Source organism: Callorhinus ursinus, unplaced genomic scaffold (assembly GCF_003265705.2).
Source record: "Callorhinus ursinus isolate GAN/ISIS: 27379988/994484 unplaced genomic scaffold, GSC_fseal_2.0 scaffold1, whole genome shotgun sequence".
Taxonomy (NCBI): Eukaryota; Metazoa; Chordata; class Mammalia; order Carnivora; family Otariidae; genus Callorhinus; species Callorhinus ursinus.
The window spans coordinates 101840474-101860285 of NW_027397063.1; the positions used below are offsets into that span (position 1 = coordinate 101840474).

The window sequence follows — 19812 nt, forward strand, 5'->3', positions numbered from 1 at the left end:
ACAATGGATTATCTAACAGTATTATAGATGATGTGATAGATGAGGTATGATAAACTTATTTTCCCATCACATTAAAGATCATGTATATAAAGTTTAACCACATATCCATGAGTATATGGAACACTGAAATACAAATTAAATATGCCCTGCTTCTATGAATTTGACTAATTTAGATACCTCATATAGGGGGAATCCTGCAGTATTTGTTCTTCTGTGACACTTTTTTCACTTAGCATAATGTCCCCCAGATTCATCCATGTTGTGGCAAATGGCAGGATTTTTCTTTTCAAGGCTGAGTAATAATATTCCATTGTATGTATATACTTTTTTAAGCTTGTCTGTGTATGGACACTTGGATTATTTCCGTATTTTGGCTATTGTGAATAATATTGTGATGAACATGGAAGCACAGAGATCTCTTTGAGATCCTGATTTCACTTCTTTTGGTACCCAGAAGTAGGATTGCTGAATCATATAATAGTTCTATTTGTAATTTTTTAAGGAATCTCCATATTGTTTTTCATAGCTGTTCCATCATTTTATATTCCCACCAATGGTGTACAAGAATTCTAATTTCTCTACATGCTCGCCAACACTTATTTTGGGGGATTTTTTGGTAATAGTCATTCTAGCCAGTTTGAGGTTCTATCTCATTGTGCATTTGATTTTCATTTCCCTGATAATTAATGGTATTGAGCATCTTTCCACCAAAAAAGGGGAGATGGGAGAGATTCAAAGAAACTTTGAGAGGTGTTGCATATGCCTATTACCTTGTGATGGTATTCCAGATGTTTGCATAGGTCTAAAATCATCAAATTGTACACATTAAATATGTGCAGTTCTTCATATATAGTTTTAAAAATGCAAATTACATGAATGGTTTTATGGTTTTATTCAATCCTAAATTGAATATATGCACATATAATTTGAAAATACTTAACAGTAAATCAAGGGTGGAATATATTTTTTGATATCCGGCAAACTGGAATAATACAACTCTTACATCATGACACTTTTGAGCCATTCAGGTCATGTATGATTCACGCAAACAGGAGTAACTGCTAGACTCTCTCTATAAGGGGTGCTATCTACAGAGACTGCTTAACCTCAATACCACTATGTACTAACAAGTTCAACTGGGATTTATCTGGGGCAAGAAATTATTGTTAGTGGGGCACCTGGGTGGCTCAGTTGGTTAAGCGACTGTCTTTGGCTCAGGTCATGATCCCGGGTCCTGGGATTGAGTCCCACATCAGGCTCCCCCTGCTGCGGGGAGCCTGCTTCTCCCTCTCCCTCTGCCTGCACTCCCCCTGCTTGTGTACTCTCTCTTTCTCTTTAAAAAAAAAAAAAAGTTTCTGCCTTTGGCTCAGGTCATGATCCCAGGGTCCTGGGTTTGAGTCCCACATCAGGCTCCCCCTGCTCTGCGGGGGGGCCTGCTTCTCCCTCTGCCTGCCTCTCTCCATGCTCATTCTATCTCTCTCAAATAAATAAAATCTTGTTTTTAAGAAATTATTTTTAGCAATATCTAAATGGATTATAGAATTTAGGGTTTATAAAGATTAAAACAGAATAGGTTAGCTGAGAATGCCTGAACTCAAACTCAGGAATGGAATACATACATGTAACTTAAGTTTCTTTAAGACCGAAAGATCACAGTGATAACTCAAATTACATTGGCTCTTGCCTGTATTTTCCTTTCGCCATAACATCCATTCTGCTGAGTAACTTGCAAGCATTTCTGTGAGAACTCAGAGGATGATTTCCATACACTTAACAAACTCCTCGGAGAATCTCTACAACTTCCTCTACTCAGTCTCGTTCCCCAACAATTCCATGGCATGCACTCAAATAGCCACCTCTCAGCAGACACTATGCTGAAACTATGGGAAAAAATAAAGGATGGGCATTAGTAAAAGCCTTTAAAGCTGGCACAGTTAAGAAACAGATTTTTCTCTAGAGTCTCCAGAAGGATGCAGCCCTATGTTCCTTCCAACACTTTGATTTTAGCCAAGTAACACTCATTTCAAACTTCTGACCCCCAGAACTGCAAGGCAATAAATTTTCCACTGTATTAAGCCACTAAATTTGTGATAATTTGTTACAGCAGCAATAGGAGGCTAATATAGCAGGGAACCTAATCTTTCATGGTCCAATTCAAAATATCTTTCCTGTTAGTTGGGTGTGATTTCCTAATCATCTACCACATCCTGATCAATAAGCGCTGGTTCTGATCCATAAACATCTGTTCCCGAATTCCTGTTTATGTCATCTTGAACACTCATTTGCAGAGATTTTTCAGTTTCTCTCTTATAAGTCTTATTGTCTATATGCCCATATCTCTAATTGTTGTACTTGTCTGTACCTCCTTCAATTGAATTCTCAGGAAACTACTGGGTGCAGATACTTGCTCTTTGGAAATGGCTTGTTTGGGGGGTGGGGAATGCTTTTTACTTCTAAATTCTTTTGTTGCTTTTTCTTTCTGGCTTTTTTTGGAAGAGAAAACATTGGAAGGTTAATCACCACCTGAAAAAGCATTTCCTATAATGCTGAAGTCACTGGTTCTATGGGTGTGTGTGTGTGTGTGTGTGTCACATGGTCAGACATCCTTTATGCTTAGGACAGCCTAGGTTTGTGCTGTGAAATCATCTTATTCACACTGTGTGTGGGCAACACCCAAGGGAGTTGGATGAGAAAGGAGAGGTTTATCTAGGCATTTCCAAGGCTTCCCTTGGAGTGCTGAGATTTCAGCAAATTTGTGATAGAGGGGAGAAGATGCTAGCAGAACTTGGGAAGAAGTACATGCCAGATGCAGGACCGGAAAATGGAAGATGGAGACCAGAACAAAAGAACCACAAAACATTCTTTTTCGGATAAGGGAAGAGAATTCTGCACTTGATCTTAGCCAAAAGGCTGAGAAGCGATAAGGGAAGAGAATTCTGAAGGAATGGAGGATGAGGAAAGAAATCATTTTATGATCAATGCTGTTGACTTCCCTCCTTTATCAACATTTATTCCAATCACCTGAGCTTCTGTAACTTTCCACATCTGACAAATTTTCCCATTCACTAGCAGAATATCCTAAAACTAAATACTGAAGAGGATTCCTGCATAGCTTGTTGTCAACTAGCTAAGATTTCTTTTCCAGTCTAGTACACAGTATAGTGATTCAAGTAATAAATACTAATGATTCTTGAGAAAGGAAGGAAAGTGGAATTTAGGTTAAAATACAAAGTGAACATAGGATTTCAGCTGTTTTTCTACATGCAGCTAAAATGTTAGATGCAGAGTTTGTTATTATTGGGCGAGCACATATCATGTCAGGAGGTCTTAATAACTTCGGCAATCAAGAAAGCCAATGGAAAGTTTCTCTGGCTAACAAAAAAATCCCTTTTTTAAGGACTCATGGAAGGTATCCATTACAGAGCGTTCAGAAATCTATGAGGAAAAAAAAACATTAAAAGGATACTATTTTTATTCTGGCTTTCATGTTTTCTATTTCTCTCTTTACAGAAATAAAATCGAGGATTTCTTCCTTCAGAGGTCAATGAATCATGAAATTGGAACTGTGCCGGCTCACAAATGTATGTTTTGCCCATGCGGTCTCAAGCTAAAGTAACTGGCCTTCACCTTCAAAATGTACGGATAATAAATGCCCAAAGGCTTAGTACATTAAGTCTTGGAAAAGTAAGGCAAACATTTGGTGAGTTTTCATTGAAAACATTAAAATGTTTTTTCCAGGTGTTACTTCTTAATAAATTTGAAGACTGTTTATAACATTTTTATAGGGGTATTCTCACTCACAAGATTTCTTTGAACATATGTGAATTTTTGCCTATGACAGGGACATTAAAAAACACATTCTTAGTTGTTTTTTTCCAAACTTGATTTATGACCATCTGGCATTACACATTCTTTCTCCTTTACAACCTGCCTACTGTGTGCCTTTTTTCCCCTCAGTACAAAATTACTGTGTAGCTTGAGCAGCCTAAAGCCAGCAGAATGGAAACAAACAACAAAAATACCTTGGCCTAGGAAATGTACATATCTTATCTGAATTTAATTAAAACACATTCACACACATCTTTGTGTGAGAAATTTAAAGTTTTTACGATTTCTACATTTGGCCATTATACCATTCACTAAAGACAGATCTTATTCTAAAAAGTGGTAAATTAGGGACTCCTAGAGTGGCTCTGTCAATTAAGTAACCACCTGTTGATTGCGGCTCAGGTCATGATCTTGGGCTTTTGAGATCGAGCCGTGCATTGGGCTTCTTCCTGGGTGCGGAGCCTGCTTAAGTTTCTCCCTTTCCTCTTCCTCTCCTTCTGCACCCCCCCTTAAAAAAAAAGTGATAAATTAAAGGGGAATCTAAGAAAGTCTGATTAACTATTATACCTATAACCCATTTCCAAATAAAGCTCTTGCTTCTGAATGAAATAACTTTGTCCCACATAAGCTGCATCTTGGGCCAGGACTCATTTGAGCTCAGATCTTAAGACAAGCACCCATTGACTGACCCAAGGAAAACCAGCCTATAAGACAGCATGATGCTCTGTAATGGGAAGGGGAGAGGGTAGATCAATGTGAGGGATGTAGTCACTACTCAGATTCTCTTCTTAGAAAGATAATAGATACATAGCAAGTCCTACCAGTTCCTCTTCCAAAATATTTTTTATGTCTATGCCCTCTTTCTACCCCATTACCACCACATTATCCAGGCCACCATCTTCTGCCGGACCAAAGCTATAGCCTCCTAACCTGGTTTCTCCACTAGCACCACTTCTGTCTCAAACACCATTTTTCATATAGTAGCCAGAGTGTTCTTTTAAAGAATACATAAGATAATGTCATTCACCTGATTAAAATTCTCCAGTGATTTCTCATTACATATCAACTTCAAACATAAAACATAAAATTCAAACTGGTATGGGGCATCTGGGTAGCTTAGTCGGTTGAGCCTCAGACTCTTGATTTCAGCTCAAGTCATCATCTCAGGATCGTGAGATTGCGCTCAACAGGGAATCTGCTTAAGATTCTCTCGCTCCACCTCTCCTCCCCCGGCCTCGTGCTCTCTTTCTAAAATAAACAAATCTTTAAAAAAAGTCACATTGTTATGATCTGTCCTCTGCCTGCCTTTACCTCTCCACCCTCCAACCTACTGTGCTCCTGCCCGCTTGATCTTCATTCTGTTCCTCATGCTGCCAAAGTCTCTCCCACCTCGGGGCCTCGCAATTACCAGCCCTCCCTCAGAAACAATCTCCTGTCTCCTCCCCCAGGCCAGCTTCCTCTTTTTCTTCCTTCAGGTCTCAGTTCAAATATTTTTTTTTCAAGAGGCCTTCCTCTAAAGCAGTGGTGCTCAATTTTCACTGTGTATCAGAATCCCTAGGAAACTTAGGAACTTTCAGCTGACCAAGGCCCACTACCGTGAAGTAATCTGAGTAGGACCCTGGCATCAGAATTAAATCACAACAAACCAAACCTTGGCAGGTGATTGTAACTGCAGCTAACTTGTGAATCAGTGACCTAAAGAACCTCACCATCTTCTCTCCCCATCATATCCACTATTAGAGTATCTTTTGCTATGTATCGTACTCTGTAACCACCTTGACTTCTTTTCCTATTGTCTTTTTCTTCCCCTGAAATGCCAAGTCCACAAGGGCAAGGACATTTTCTGCCTATTTACTGCTATAGGCCCAATGCCTGACATCAATGAAGGAGACTGAAGGTCCTTCAAGTCAATAGACAGAGAAGGGTGAAGCGTACAAAAGACAGCCTGGAGAATCCATTAAGTAGAGGTGATATAGAATGAGAGAGAAAGTGGTGAAAATAGATGAAAGAATCAGAAGCTGAACAAGGAAAGTGAAGCCTGAGCATAAATCATGGACCACGAAATAGTCTCTTGGGTCACTGTCTCTTCCAATAAAACCTGAATGTTCAAAGACTAAAACTGAGTCCTTTTTTGTGAGCGCCTAACATAACCTAAATTGTCTCAGTTCCATACAATCTCAGTTCCACACAAACACAATGCCTATTTTATTGATACAGAGATTACAATTATCTCATTGTAGATTTTTAACATAGAGAAGCCTTATTTTAAATCCTGAAGCTGTCTCATTTTATTCATACCATTTTTAATAGAAGTCTTCTTAAAAACATATTACATTTACATACCTTCTTTAAAAGAATCCGCTGAGGAAATTTAACATTAACTTGGTAACTCCAGGATTGTCAAATATTTTGCTGTTTCACATGACTTTGATATCCTTAAGAAAACTTAAAACATATATGCCATTATTATAAAAGTTTTTGGAATAAAAGACTTTTCATGGTTCTCAACTTTTCTTTTTAAGTTTCCTTTTTTTAAGTTTACAGGAACTCTGCTCTTACCTGAATGCCCTCACTGCGTAGCTTGCTTATATATTCAGCTGTGAGTTTTCAAAGTTAATGACTTTTTCTTAAACAAATGCAAACACAACCTTGTGGTGGTTCCCATGCTTGGCTATGATCGAAATCACCAGGAAAGCTTTTTTTTTTTTTTAAAGATTTTATTTGTTTATGAGAGAGAGGGAGAGCAGGAGCAGTGGGAGGGGGAGAGGCAGAGGGAGAGGGAGAAGCAGATTCCCGCTGAGCGGGGACCCCAAAAAGACACAGGGGTGGGGCTCGATCCCAGGACCCTGGAATCATGACCTGAGCCAAAGGCAGACACTTAATCTACTGAGCCACCCAGGCACCCCAGTAATCACCTGGAGAGCTTTAACGTCCATGAATGTCTGTCTACTTCTTCAGACCCTGGAATTTATGATTTAATTGACTAGGAATGTGGCCAGGATTAGCTGGCTTGTTTGGGTTTTTTGGTTTGTTTTTGGTTCCCAGGTGATTCTAAAACATACCTCATTAGGAACTGGAACTAGCGGTTGGAAAAGCTGCTGGAACCCAGGCAGTGTTTCACTGTCCCTCTGTGGGTGAATCTATGTGTCTCCAGGCTACTTTCTCTGCTTCACTTTGCACAGGAGGGTAAGTAACTGACCCTACTGTCCCTACATATAAGTGTTCTTCAGTTTCTGGAACTAAATGAATCTAACAAATACCTTGGTTTTTTCAAAGTCTCAGGAGCAAGGTGTAATCAGCCCTTTTGGGCCTGTGTCTATCCATATTCCCTCCCGGAATAAGCAGGGAGCAAAGTCAGATTGTAGAAACAAACACGGGTTTAGGGTAAACAAACCATAGGTATACTTTACATTTGGTGAGGGTTCTGGAGAGAAATTCTCAGAAATGTGCATATAGTATCTACTTGCAGAATCCTAAACAATCCTACCCTCAGTAGGACAATGGGTCCTCCAAATTTTGCGACAAAAGTTTAACTGTTAGTTCCTCTTTGACCCATATCATGACATTAATAGCTTTCATTAATTGAGAATTCCCACCCAGTCTCAAAAGCTCTATTCCAGAAGCATTGTTTTTTTCTTTTAAGTTACTCTCAGATTTTAAAGAAATAGCTCAAAAAAATAAATAGCTCAAAGCTGAACTGCATCAAGGAAACAACCACAGAGAAAGCATTTCCATGTGCATGCTTAGACAGATGGCAGAACTTAGCAAACAGGCAGCAGAGGAACGAGCCCAACCTGTCTTGTCTTTCCAGCCTCACTGTAAGCAGACTAACGTGAGTTTGCTCCGTGGTTAGTTAGCGATAGAGTTTACGCCAGGTGGAGTTCTCACACAAAGTAATCTCTATTTACAGCAAATAAGGAGATCACGGGAATAACTTCCAAAGCAGTGACTCCCTGAGCAGGGGTGAGCGGGTTCGCTTTATTTAGGGTTTAGGATGAATATTCAGAAAGGGGAGCTTTGTCATTGCATGTAAAGGTGGGCATAGGTTGCACAGGTGCACTCAGAAAATATGCCTACAGGTTGCATCCTACCTTATGTTATTGAAGATTGTGCTCCTAGGGTGAAGACTTTAACATTATAATGAAACGGGTAACTGTGGGGCAAGGGCAAGTGGCTGCGGGCATGCTCTGAGAGCCAGTATAAACTCATGGGCTCTTGGGCTTGTTATCCCAGGTAAGGAATGCAAGATCTTGCTTACTTTTGAAATATCACTGGGAGTTTTACCACTGATTTACTGTTTCTGATATGGTTAGGCTACTTCCTGGCCTGGTAGGGACTATTGGTTTCTGCATTCCCTTTGTTCCCTTAAAATCCTTAACAGCTGAGGTTTTTGTGTTTCACGCGTGCGTGCGTGTGCACGTGCGTGTGTGTCTTTGTAATTCTGATACCTCCTAGGAAGTTCTGCAAGAAGTGTGCCTGGGCCAGTGGAGCGGTCGAGCACAGATCATGGAAAATAGCTGGAGCCAAAAATGCCTACTGTGTCTTACAAAAGCTATCTCTCATCTTTCTTTGTTGGGTACCCTTCACTCTTTCTTTTTTTCTTTTGTGGGGTGCAGGGGGAGGCGGCAGAGGGAGAAGCAGGCTCTCCGCAGAGCTCAATCCCAGCATCCTGGGATCACGACCTGAGCCGAAGGCAGATGCCCAACCAACTGAGCCACCTAGGCGCGCCCCCCCCCCCCGCCCCCACTCTTTCTGCTTACAACTGGGAAACATTGCCCAGTAAAACTGACTGAAATAGCATACTGACAGTAGTCCCCGGACCAGCAGTGTCAGCATCACCCACAAACAAATCCTCAAGCTCTAATCTAGCCCTAGGAATCAGAAACCCTGGGGATGGGGCAGAGAAATCTGTACTTTAAACAGCCCTATAGTTAATTCTTTTATTTCCTAGCTAATTTGTATCTATAAATACATAAATACATTGAACAAACCAAGTAGAATATTTGCCAAGGTAAACTAAAAACTAACTTGTTTATATCCATTCTGTCCCAAAATGGATATAAATCCCACAATGAGTTTAAAATGCATGATGCTTTCTATCAGTAAACATCAGCATATTCTGCTAGGTGCTTGTCAGCAGGGCAGTTTGGGGATCAGACCCAGAATCTGATAAAGCTTAAATAGTTGCAGTAAGTGTAAATGGGATGATCTTGACTTTTAATCATCCTACACTTCAAAGAATTTTGTCCAGTATTTTGGATATTTTGAAATATTTACAATAGTAGAAATAGAAAAGGCTTACATTTATCTATCAATTAATCTTATAATCATTCATTGAAAGCCTACCACATACCAAGCATTGTGCTAGGCATTAGAGATACAGGGAAAACAAGACAAACACAACCCTGTACTCAGAGAGCTCACAGTCCAGAAATACAGAAAGTCTCAGGGTCCAAGGTAAGCTTCCCCAAAGGAGTAATTTTAACCAGAGCCTTGAAAGATGTGATGGCTAATTTTCTATGTCATCTTGTTGGGGCCACAGTGTACCCAATCAAATATTATTCTGGGTGTGTCTGTGAGGGTGTTTTTAGAAGAGATTAAATCAGCAGACTGAGTAAAGCAGATTGACTTCTTTACTGTGGATGGACCTCATCCTATTAATTGAAGGTCTGAATAGAACAAAAAGACTGATCTACCTGAAGAAAGAAAATTCTTTCTGCCTGACTTTGAAGTAGAAATCAGCTTTTTTTTCTTGCCTTCAGACTCAAAATCAATCATCAACCCTTCCTGGGTCTTCAGATGGAAACTTTACACCAGCTCTCCCTCCTCTCAAGGCCTCTGGACTCAGATTGGAACTCAACATCAGCTCTCTGGGTCTCCAGCTTGCCAACTCACCCTGCAGATCTTGGGACTTGCCAGCCTCTGTGATCATGTGGGCTAATCCCTCTATACATATATATATATATAATATATATATATATATATTTCTCTTATGAACTTAGACTATTAAAAAGGAGGAGTAAAAATTATACAGATAATGGTGAAAATAAAAAGAGAAAGTTCTGGAGCACCTGTGTGGCTCAGTCAGTTGAGCATCCGACTCTTGATTTTGGCTCAGGTTATGATCTCAGGGTCATGGGATCGAGCTCCATGTTGGGCTCTGGGCTCAGTGGGGAATCTACTTGAGATTCTCTCCCTCTGCTTCTTCCCCAGCTCAAACATGTTCTCTCTCTCTCTCTCTCATAAGTAAATCTTAGAGAGAGAGAAAGTTCTAGGAAGAAAGAAAGTCTGGTACAGAGATCTTGAGGCAGAGAGTATATAGCATCTTAAAAGAACTGAGGTAAAAATTACAACACTTCCTTAGCACTTACTGTGTATCAGACTTTGCTCTAAGTTCCCTGGATATGTTATCTCATTTAATTCTCAAAACAACCTCCTGATGTAAGTTCAATTATTATCTCAAATTGCAAGTGAAAAAACTGAGGCACAGAGGTGTGAAGTAACTCACTCAAGATACTAGAGATGGAGTGGGAAGAACCATGTTCCACAGCCAAGGGTTCTGTCTCCGGCGTCCACGCTCTTAACCATGACTCCTTCACTTCTCCATAGAGCTGGCAAGGAGAAAAAGGAAGTGATAAAGAGAAATGCCAGATCATAGGGAACCTCGGAAGCCCTGTTAAGGGATTTGAGATTTTTCCTAAAAGCCACAGGAACCAGAGAACAATTAAAATCAGAGGAGTGACAGGATCAGACTTTTGTTTAAAACATATGAAATAATTGCAGGGAGAAAATTGGAATGGAGGGAGCAAGACAGGTGGCTTTTGCTTTGATATAAGATTTTTCTCTTTTAACCACTTCACTTGAATATCAAATAGCTTAAGTTGCTCCAGAAAATATCAAAAGCAAAAACTCCAGGGACGCTTGGGTGGCTCAGTTGGTTAAGTGTCATAAGTCGGCTCAGGTCATAATCCCAGGGTCCTGGGATCAAATCCCACATCAGGCTCCTTGCTGAGCGGGAAGCCTGCTCCTCCCTCTGCTGCTCCCTCTGCTTGTGCTCTCTCTCTCCCTCTGACAAATAAATAAATAAATAAATAAATATTTAAAAAAAAAAAAGATAGAAATCCACACAATATAAACAGCTTTAAAATAATCTCCTCTTAACAGGATAATCATGATTCTGCTCCCTTCAATTATCTCAGAATGCTGTCCCAAGAATGTTCAAAAAGGACCCTGGTCACCTAAAAGAGCAAAGATAGGGGAAAATGGAATGTGAAGATGTGTGCGGAACACAAGAGATATGCAGGAGGGTGACAGGAAACTACCTTGGCTCAGGAAGTCAGGCAGCAGATCAGAGGCTAATAAAGGATGAAATGGGCGATAAGAAATGGAAAGAGGAGAAAAAAGATCATAAAATGAAACTATTGTAGAAATATGATAAGCCAATGGTATGAATGTGATAAGCCAACTAAAATCAATCTCTTATTTGAAAATTTAAATGTTAGAATATTTCACTGTTGTCTATAGCTGATGGAGAAGGTGTTCCACAGGCCACACATGTAGCATTGGGCCATTTGGAATAGCAGTTTTCCAAGGGAAAGTTTAGCTTCTTTTGACTCTGCACACAGTGATTAAGCACAGGAAATCAAATTGTGGATTGAAGCCAAAATTTACAGGAGCATCAAGTACTATATAAACTAGTAAAAGAGCTTAAAAAGATATATATGTATATGTATCTTTAATTTTAACATACATAAAGGGATTTTCCAACTCAATAAATTCTCCATATGTAGTTAATGATATCAAATATTATGGAAAAAGCATCAGAATAACCAGTCTTATTCCTAATGAAAATCATCGAAAAGAATCCACAACTCAGCCTTATCTTAGCAAGAAAAGTCACAATAAATGTGCCTCTAAGCTGCTTCCAGTTTTGTTTTCATTTTTAAGGGGTGCTAGTAAAATGTCACTAATAAAAGTAGGAAATTCTTGCCAAGGCTTTCTTTCACTTGATATGTAGCAATGCACCTTGAGCTATGACGTGTTTGACATACTGGATCCCTCAAGAAAGATACCTGAGAGGGCATTTGGGTACCTTTTCCTGTAGGAAGAAAGTTTCTTTTTTTTAAAAAAAAAGTATTTATTTATTTGAGAGAGAGAGAGAATGAGAGAGAGCGAGAGCGCACAAGAGGGGGGAGGGTCAGAGGGAGAAGCAGACTCCCTGCTGAGCAGGGAGCCTAATGTGGGACTTGATTCCGGGACTCCAGGATCATGGCCTGAGCCAAAGGCAGTCGCTTAACCAACTGAGCCACCCAGGCGCCCAGGAAGAAAGTTAATTAAGACAGTGGCTAACCACTGTCTTAATTAATGTCTACGGCCGTACCACCCTGAACGCGCCTGATCTCGTTTGATCTCGAAGCTAAGCAGGGTCGGGCCTGGTTAGTACTTGGATGGAAGACAGTGGCTAATTGCCCGAAAAGGACATATGTCAGAGTTTGGACTGAGCTCCCTTAAGGATCCTCCTAATATAAGCACAGAATCTGGAGCTCTTTAGTTCAATGCCCTCATGTTCCTGGGTGTCTACCCACATACACGTGTAAATCTCTATAATTTTTTAACAACTTATTGGCAGAGGGAAGCACCAAAGTGCTGAGCTGAGAGACTCACACCTCTGAGGAACTTTACTTTGGATTTTAGCCTATGTGTTAAACCTCAGGAAATTTTATACCTAGGCAAAGAACACAGGTCCCAAGAAAAGCTATCTGGTCATTAACTTCTGTCTCCTATAAAACATGTTCTTGGTTGGCATATTTTTTTCAAGACAGTATGAAACTTGCTGGGGCGCCTGGGTGGCTCAGTCGTTAAGCATCTGCCTTTGGCTCAGGTCATGATCCTGGGGTCCTGGGATCGAGCCCCACATCAGGCTCTCTGCTCAGTGTCTGCTTCTCCCTCTCCCTTTCTCTCTGTGTGTGGGCTCGTGCTCTCTCTCTCTCTATCTCTCTGAGAGAAGGAAGGAAGGAAAGAAACAAACTTGCCTTAAAAATTTTACTCAAATAAGTGTGTGTGTGTTTTAATTCTAAATTCCATTTTTAAGTGTACTTTACATAATTTTCAGCTGTTCTGTGTGAATTACAACTGCCTAGTTTTTCATCTCTTTTGATTACTATTCCAGCCTTCCTGGGACTAGCTCTGTTACATAAAGAGGATTTCACTTTACTTTTTCTTCTACCCTGGATCTGTATCTCTGAAGTTGTTCATTTAGACTTTGGGCCAATAACTGATTATTTAATAGAGAGGCTAGCTCACAAAAAATATTGATTGGATCACATACATTTGTGTGACTCTCACAGGACGTGGTGTAAGGGGAAGCTAAGTGGGGAAAATTCTCGTTTTCTGGTAAAGTAGTTGAAACCTTTGAACAATAAGGCACTTTTTTTTTTCCATCTACAAAATTTGGCTTGAATACAATTTCTTTCCTTGACACAGTACTATCAAGAATTGTTTTATTTTTAAAACAGAACATGATCCCAGTAGAAGAATGAGCCAAGAACATGAACAGTTAGTTCAAAGAGAAGGAAATGATCTTTAAACATATGAAAAGATGTTCAACTTCATGATAATATGAGAAATGTATGGTAAAATTACAAGACAATGCCTTGTTTTTTCATCTATCAGTCTGGCAAAGATATAAAAGTTGTTGATTACAGTATTTTGATGAAAACATACACCATGATATTTAGTTGGTGATAGTATAAATTCATTCTACTTTTAAGAGTCAAATTGACAATATTTGTCAATTTAAAATACAAATATCTTTCGCACTGAAATTCCATTTCTAGAAAATTTTCATATAGAAATCCAGTAATGTATACAGATGTATGAACACAGTAATTTATTGTAGCATACATCCATTGGAATAGTCTATAGCTATTAATAAGGGAGAACTATAGAAAGTGATATGAAACCAGCTTCAAGCTATATTAAGTGATGACAGGAAGATACAGTACCTTATGTAGAATGTGAGTAAAAGAAATTGGAGCTATATACACATACATGGTAGATATGAAGTGTAAGGAAGTGGCAAAATATATTGCCTCTGGAGAAAACTGTCATACTGAGGGACTAGAAGACTAAAGTGAAATGGAAATTCACTCTACTGTGTGTCATTTTATACTGCTGGAATTTTAAAAAAACACACATTTGCACTATTGTATTTTTTAAAATTGCATTAAAAATGTAAGAAATTCTGTCCTTAGCTACATAAAGATGCATAAAAAATGCCAATATGTATGGAATTCTATTTACCTGCTTTAAACTTGCTGAAAATGGCATAAAGCTTTTAAAAATGCATAATGTCATTGATCTTAAGTTGCAACTTGATGATACTACTTTTTCTACATGGCAAAAACATTTATTACACTTCTATATTTTCCAAATCAACCAATACATAATCAGAAAATTAATATCCTCTTGCAGCCACTCATACCAGATGGTCTTTCCTGGTCCATTTCTTCTCCTTTCATGATATCCTTCTTATCTCTCATTTACTCAGAGGTTGGCCAGCTCACTCTATAAAAAGCCACATAGTAAATATTTTAGAGTTTGTGGACCAAGAGGGAAAATCGAGGATATTATCTATGTGCTTATATAGCAGAAAATAAAACAAATTTCTAAAAAATTTTTATGACAAAAATGTAACTAAAAAAAATAGATCTACTAATGAGAATAATAGAATTCTTTTGGGGAAGATAATAATTTGCTTAATTGGGGTTCAAGATCAGTGTCCTCTATCCTCAAGTTGATTGAAAATGTTTATCTGTAAAAACATTTCTTGTGGGGCACCTGGGTGTCTCAGTCGGTTAAGCATCTGCCTTCAGCTCAGGTCATGATCCCAGAGTCGTGGGATCAAGTCCCACATCACGCTCCCTGCTTGGCGGGGAGTCTGCTCCTCTCTCTCCCTCTGGCCCTCCCCCAGCTTGTGCTCTCTCTCACTCACTCTGTCTTAAATAAATAAATAAAATCTTAAAAAAAAAAAAAATTCTGTGGGCCTAACAATAGAGGTGGTAAGCTAGACTAGGCCCAACAGCTATAGTTTTCCCTTTCTTTTCTGCCTGATGGGCTCCAGACATCTAACAGACTCTGCTCAACACTCACCTCATCTGGGAAGGCTGGCTCTCTTCCACTCACCCTATCTGTATCAGAATAATCATTCTACTCCTTCTGTAGCTGGATCACAATTCCAATCTTGAATAGAGAGCATTTTATATTTATCAGTCGTAGATATCTGTGACCTTTCTTATATCTAATTTATCCCTTGTTCATAGAATATGCTAGAACATCATAGGAACCCAGTCATTTTTTGTTAAACTAAGCTTTCATCCATTAAAAAGCAATTTTGATGGTAATAAATATAAAAATATAAAGTAAATATAAAGAGCTTCCCATCAACCCACTTAACTTCTGTGGTGATAATAATATCCCAAACTTGTATTTTTGGGTCAAATGATTAGGCAACCCCTTCAGGGCTAGCATCTTCCGTCATGTTCAGTCAAGAGCTCTCCCTTTTGCCTAAGATGCCTAGACTTTTGCAAGCACTATTGTAGCTAAAGGCTGAAACTTGTTCACAAGCATAGTCCGGAAGGCTAGCAATCCATGATGAGAATTTGCTCATACATATGTGCAATACTTGCAAAAGAGTTTAAACCCTAAGTATCCCAGTAGTGCTATACAATCTGTTCCAAACCCAGGGAAGCAAGTATATTTTCTGATAATGACTACTAAGGAATTTCGCAGCTTTTGCCAAGATCACCTTATGCCTTGGATATTCTTCTTTTTAATCATTATTTATCCTCCAGCTCTCTGAGTTCATACGTTACTTCCTCAGGGCTGTCTCCTCTGACCTCATCCCAGAACAGCCAAGCCCCTTGTTAGATGCTGTCCTAGCTTTATGTATTCTTCATAGCACTTACAGAAGTTTGTAATTATATCTTTGGATGATTATTTCATCAATGTGTCTTATTCATAAGGTCCATGAAAGTAGAATCCATATTCACTCTCATTGTGTCCATAACACCTACACAGTGCCTGAAGATATACATGCTTGGGGCACCCGAGTGACTCAGTCAGCTAAGCATCCAACTCAATGTTGGCTCAGGTCATGATCTCGGGGTTGTGAGACTGAGGCCTGCATGGGGCTGCATGCTCGGTGGGGAGTCTGCTTGAGATGCTCTCTCTGCCTCTGCCCTTCCCTTCCTCCCTCTCTCTCTTTCAAATAAATCTTTTTTAAAAAAAGATGTATATACTCAATAAATACTTGTTAAATGAGTGAATGAAGGTGGAATGAGGTCAATAGTCCATTTTGCTACTGGTTCCTACAGAAGACCCCTATTTCAGAAATCGTTTATACCAGAGACAGCTGTGTCATTAAAAGACAGAATTAGCAATATAAAGGAACCATAGCGATTCCCGGTTCAACTCATTTATTTCACTGAAAAAGACAGAAACTTGGACAAGTTATGTAACTTACATGGGATCTCGTTAAAAACTAACTAAATTTGTAAGTTCCAATCTCTACCATGATATATGTGAGAGCTTATCATATTACTCACCTTTCCACAAGGTTTCAAACCTTACTCATGTTTTCAAACTCCCATGCCACTTTGGTTTGCTTATCATTACTTTCACTCACCATGGTATCTACATCAGTCCTCACTCTAATACATCCATTTAGTTTATGTAATTTACATAATCTCGTTGACAGCTGCTTTGACCCTGCTGAAACTCTTTTTAAAAAGAAAGAAAGAAAGAAAGAAAGAAAGAAAGAAAGAAAGAAAGAAAGAAAGAAAGAAAGAAAGAAAGAAAGAAAGAAAGAAAGGAAGAAAAAAGAGGGGCTCTTGGGTGGTTCAGTTAAACATTGGACTCAGTTTCAGCTCAGGTCATGATCTCAGGGTGGAGTCATGGGGTCAAGCCCCAAGTCAGGCTCTATGCTCAGCACAGAGTCCGCTCGACATTCTTTCCCTCTGTCTCCCCCCTCTGCCCTTCCCCCTGCTCACATGCTATCATCCTCTCTCTTTTTCAAATAAAATCTTTAAAAAAAAAAAAATCTGATCAGCATAAATTAGGTCTGTTGTCCAATTCTGGTCTAGACATCTTCCTGAGTGAGGAGTGCATCTTAAAGTACCCTAGGGATTGTAAATAGAAAGAACATGTCTTTTCTGGACAGCTATGTGCAAAAGAATGAAGCTGGGCCATTTTCTTACATCATACATAAAAATAAACTCAAAATGAACTAAAGATCTAAATGTGAGACCTGAAACCATAAAACTCCTAGAAGAAAACATAGGCAGTAATTTCTTTGGCATTGGCCATAGAAATTTTTTTAGCTATGTCTCCACAGGCAAGGGAAACAAAAGCAAAAATAAACTGTTGGGACTACACCAAAATAAAAAGCATTTGCACAGTTTAAAGAAACCATCAACAAAACACAGAGAAAACCTACTGAATTGGAGAAGATATTTGCAAATGATATATCCAATAAAGGGTTAATAGCCAAAACATGTAAAGAACTTACACAATTTACCACAAAGAAGAGGATAATCTGATTAAAAGTGGACAGAGGATCTAAATAGATATTTTTCAAAAGAACACATACAAACGACCAACAGACAAATGAGAAGATGCTCAACATCACTGATTATCAGGGAAATGCAAATCAAAACCACAGTGAGATATGACCTCACACCTGTCAGAATGTCTTAATGTCTTAATGTCTTAATCTCAGGGAACAAACTGAGGGTTGCTGGAGTGGTGGGGGGGTGGGATGGATGGGGTGGCTGGGTGATAGACAAAAAGACAAGAAATAACAAGTGATGACAAGAATGGGACAAGAGAAAGGAACTCAGGTGCACTGTTGGCGGGAATGTAAATTGGTGCAACCACTGTGGAAAATGGTATGAAGCTTCCTCAAAAAATAAAAATTAGAAATACCGTATCACCCAGTAATTCCACTACTGAATATTTACACAAATAAAATGAAAACACTATTTTGAAAAGATATATGTGCTCCTATGTTTATTGCATCATTATTTACAATAGCCAAGATATGGAGGCTGCCCAAATGCCTGGGTGGCTCAATACCTTATGCATCTGCATCCCTGCGTCCTGGGATTGAGCCCTGCATCCAGCTTCCTGCTCAGCGGGGGGTCGGCTTCTCCCTCTGACTCTCACTCCTCCTTGTGCTCTCTCTGTCTCTCACGCTCTCTCTCAGATAAATAAATAAACTCTTTAAAAAAAAAAAAAGCACCTTTCACGGGGACTACTAGGCACCTGGTAAATGAATATTTGATAATATGCCCGCTCCCATAAAAACATTATTTTACCTATTGATTCATGGTGCTGTTTTTATAAATTGATGATAGCAAGCTGATTGTCACTCATGGCTCAGCTAATTAGACTATGGACTCTGAGAAACAAACAGGGTTCTAGAGGGGAGGGGGTGGGGAGATGAGTTAGGCCGGTGATGGGTATTAAAGAGGGCACGTACTGCATGGAGCACTGGGTGTTATACGCAAACAATGAATCATGGAACACTCCATCAAAAACTAATGATGTAATGTACGGTGATTAACATAACATAAAAAAAAAAAGAATGGTACTAACAAGAAACCTGTAAGAAAGTGTGAGTACTGAGTAAAATCCATGGAACCATGTTTTGTTTTCTGTTTTTTGTCTTTAAATTATGTTAAGTTAGCCACTGTATAGGAACCATGGTTTTAACCACCAGTTTGGTTTTCTTTTTTTTTTTAAGATTTTATTTATTTATTTGACAGAGAGAGACACAGCGAGAGAGGGAACACAAGCAGGGGGAGTGGGAGAGGGAGAAGCAGGCTTCCCATGGAGCAGGGAGCCCGATGTGGGGCTCGATCCCAGGACCCTGGGATCATGACCTGAGCCGAAGGGAGATGCTTAATGACTGAGCCACCCAGGAGCGCCGAGTTTGGTTTTCATATTCAGTTCTCTAGCTTGGTGCTTAATGTACATCACAAGTGTAAATGAAAACAGTAAAGGGAATTTTTTACTCAGTTATGTAATGGAACCTTAGAAACTCAATTCACATTTTCTTAAAAAGAAAAATCTCTGTGATACTACATTCATAGACAGTCTCCTATAGCGCAGTCAGCAAGACAAACTCTAGATCTGGGGTATGTTTCTTGAGATTTTGAGTTGCAGTACAAGGTTTCCAAATAGTGTTATTAATGATGAATTCGTTCAAAATGTGGGACAGACCACATAGAAGCCCCTCAAATTGAACTACAGGAAAGAACTGAAACCAGAGAGCAGATTGGAGGCAAAGTGTTGTTGATACAGTACCGGATAGGCCAGCTATAAAACAACTTCTTCTAATCTGCCATATTAATTCCCTCAGCCCATTCCTCAATTTTGTTTACTGAAATTAAATCTAACCAGAATTTATATTTGTTGCTAATATTACCATTTTTTATCAAAGTTTGTACAAATACACTTTGTCTTTCCTCTTAAAATCTCCTTTTAAAAAAAAAATCCAATTTCTTCCCAAAAAACATTAATAGTCTTTTTAAACTGCAGTTCTTAACTTTGAGTTGACTTCTCAATAATCTCCCAAACATTATTTCTTTCCCAGATTTAATGCCTGAAACACTCAACATTCCAAATTATTCCTTTACCAATACGTGCACCATTTTTTTTCCCTTTGTCTTTCCTCCTCCCTAAGGGGTACCTGACTTTCTTTTCCTTTCCAAATATTCCTTGGCAATTTGTCCTACTCTAGTCAAAAAAATATTTTTTAAGGATTTTTAAATTTCTACATATGTGCAAGCATTTGTGAAATAGTCCAAAAATCTAAAGTCCTAAACAATGTAATAATCAAGAGAAAAAAACCCAGGCATAATTTGCTGTGCATAAATGATAACTAGCAGCCTCACCACCCAAAATGGGTGCTTTCTCTTGTTT

General features: G+C 39.1%; 1 long non-coding RNA gene across 11 annotated transcripts in view; it reads right to left on the minus strand.

The window, feature by feature from the left end:
* LOC112822377 (uncharacterized) overlaps positions 1–19812 on the minus strand; it is a 153516-nt gene that overhangs the window by 122744 nt on the left and 10960 nt on the right. For 4 of the 11 annotated variants that reach the window (XR_012380093.1, XR_012380094.1, XR_012380091.1 and 1 more), the window contains exons 2-4: positions 14312–14394; positions 10337–10439; positions 6172–6273 (exon numbers count right to left, since the gene is read on the minus strand). This is a non-coding gene — a long non-coding RNA (uncharacterized lncRNA). Of the gene's footprint in view, positions 1–6171; positions 6274–10336; positions 10440–14311; positions 14395–14979; positions 15070–19812 lie in introns of all 11 variants that reach the window. The other 7 variants (XR_012380102.1, XR_012380100.1, XR_012380101.1 and 4 more) reach the window with 5 other exon arrangements.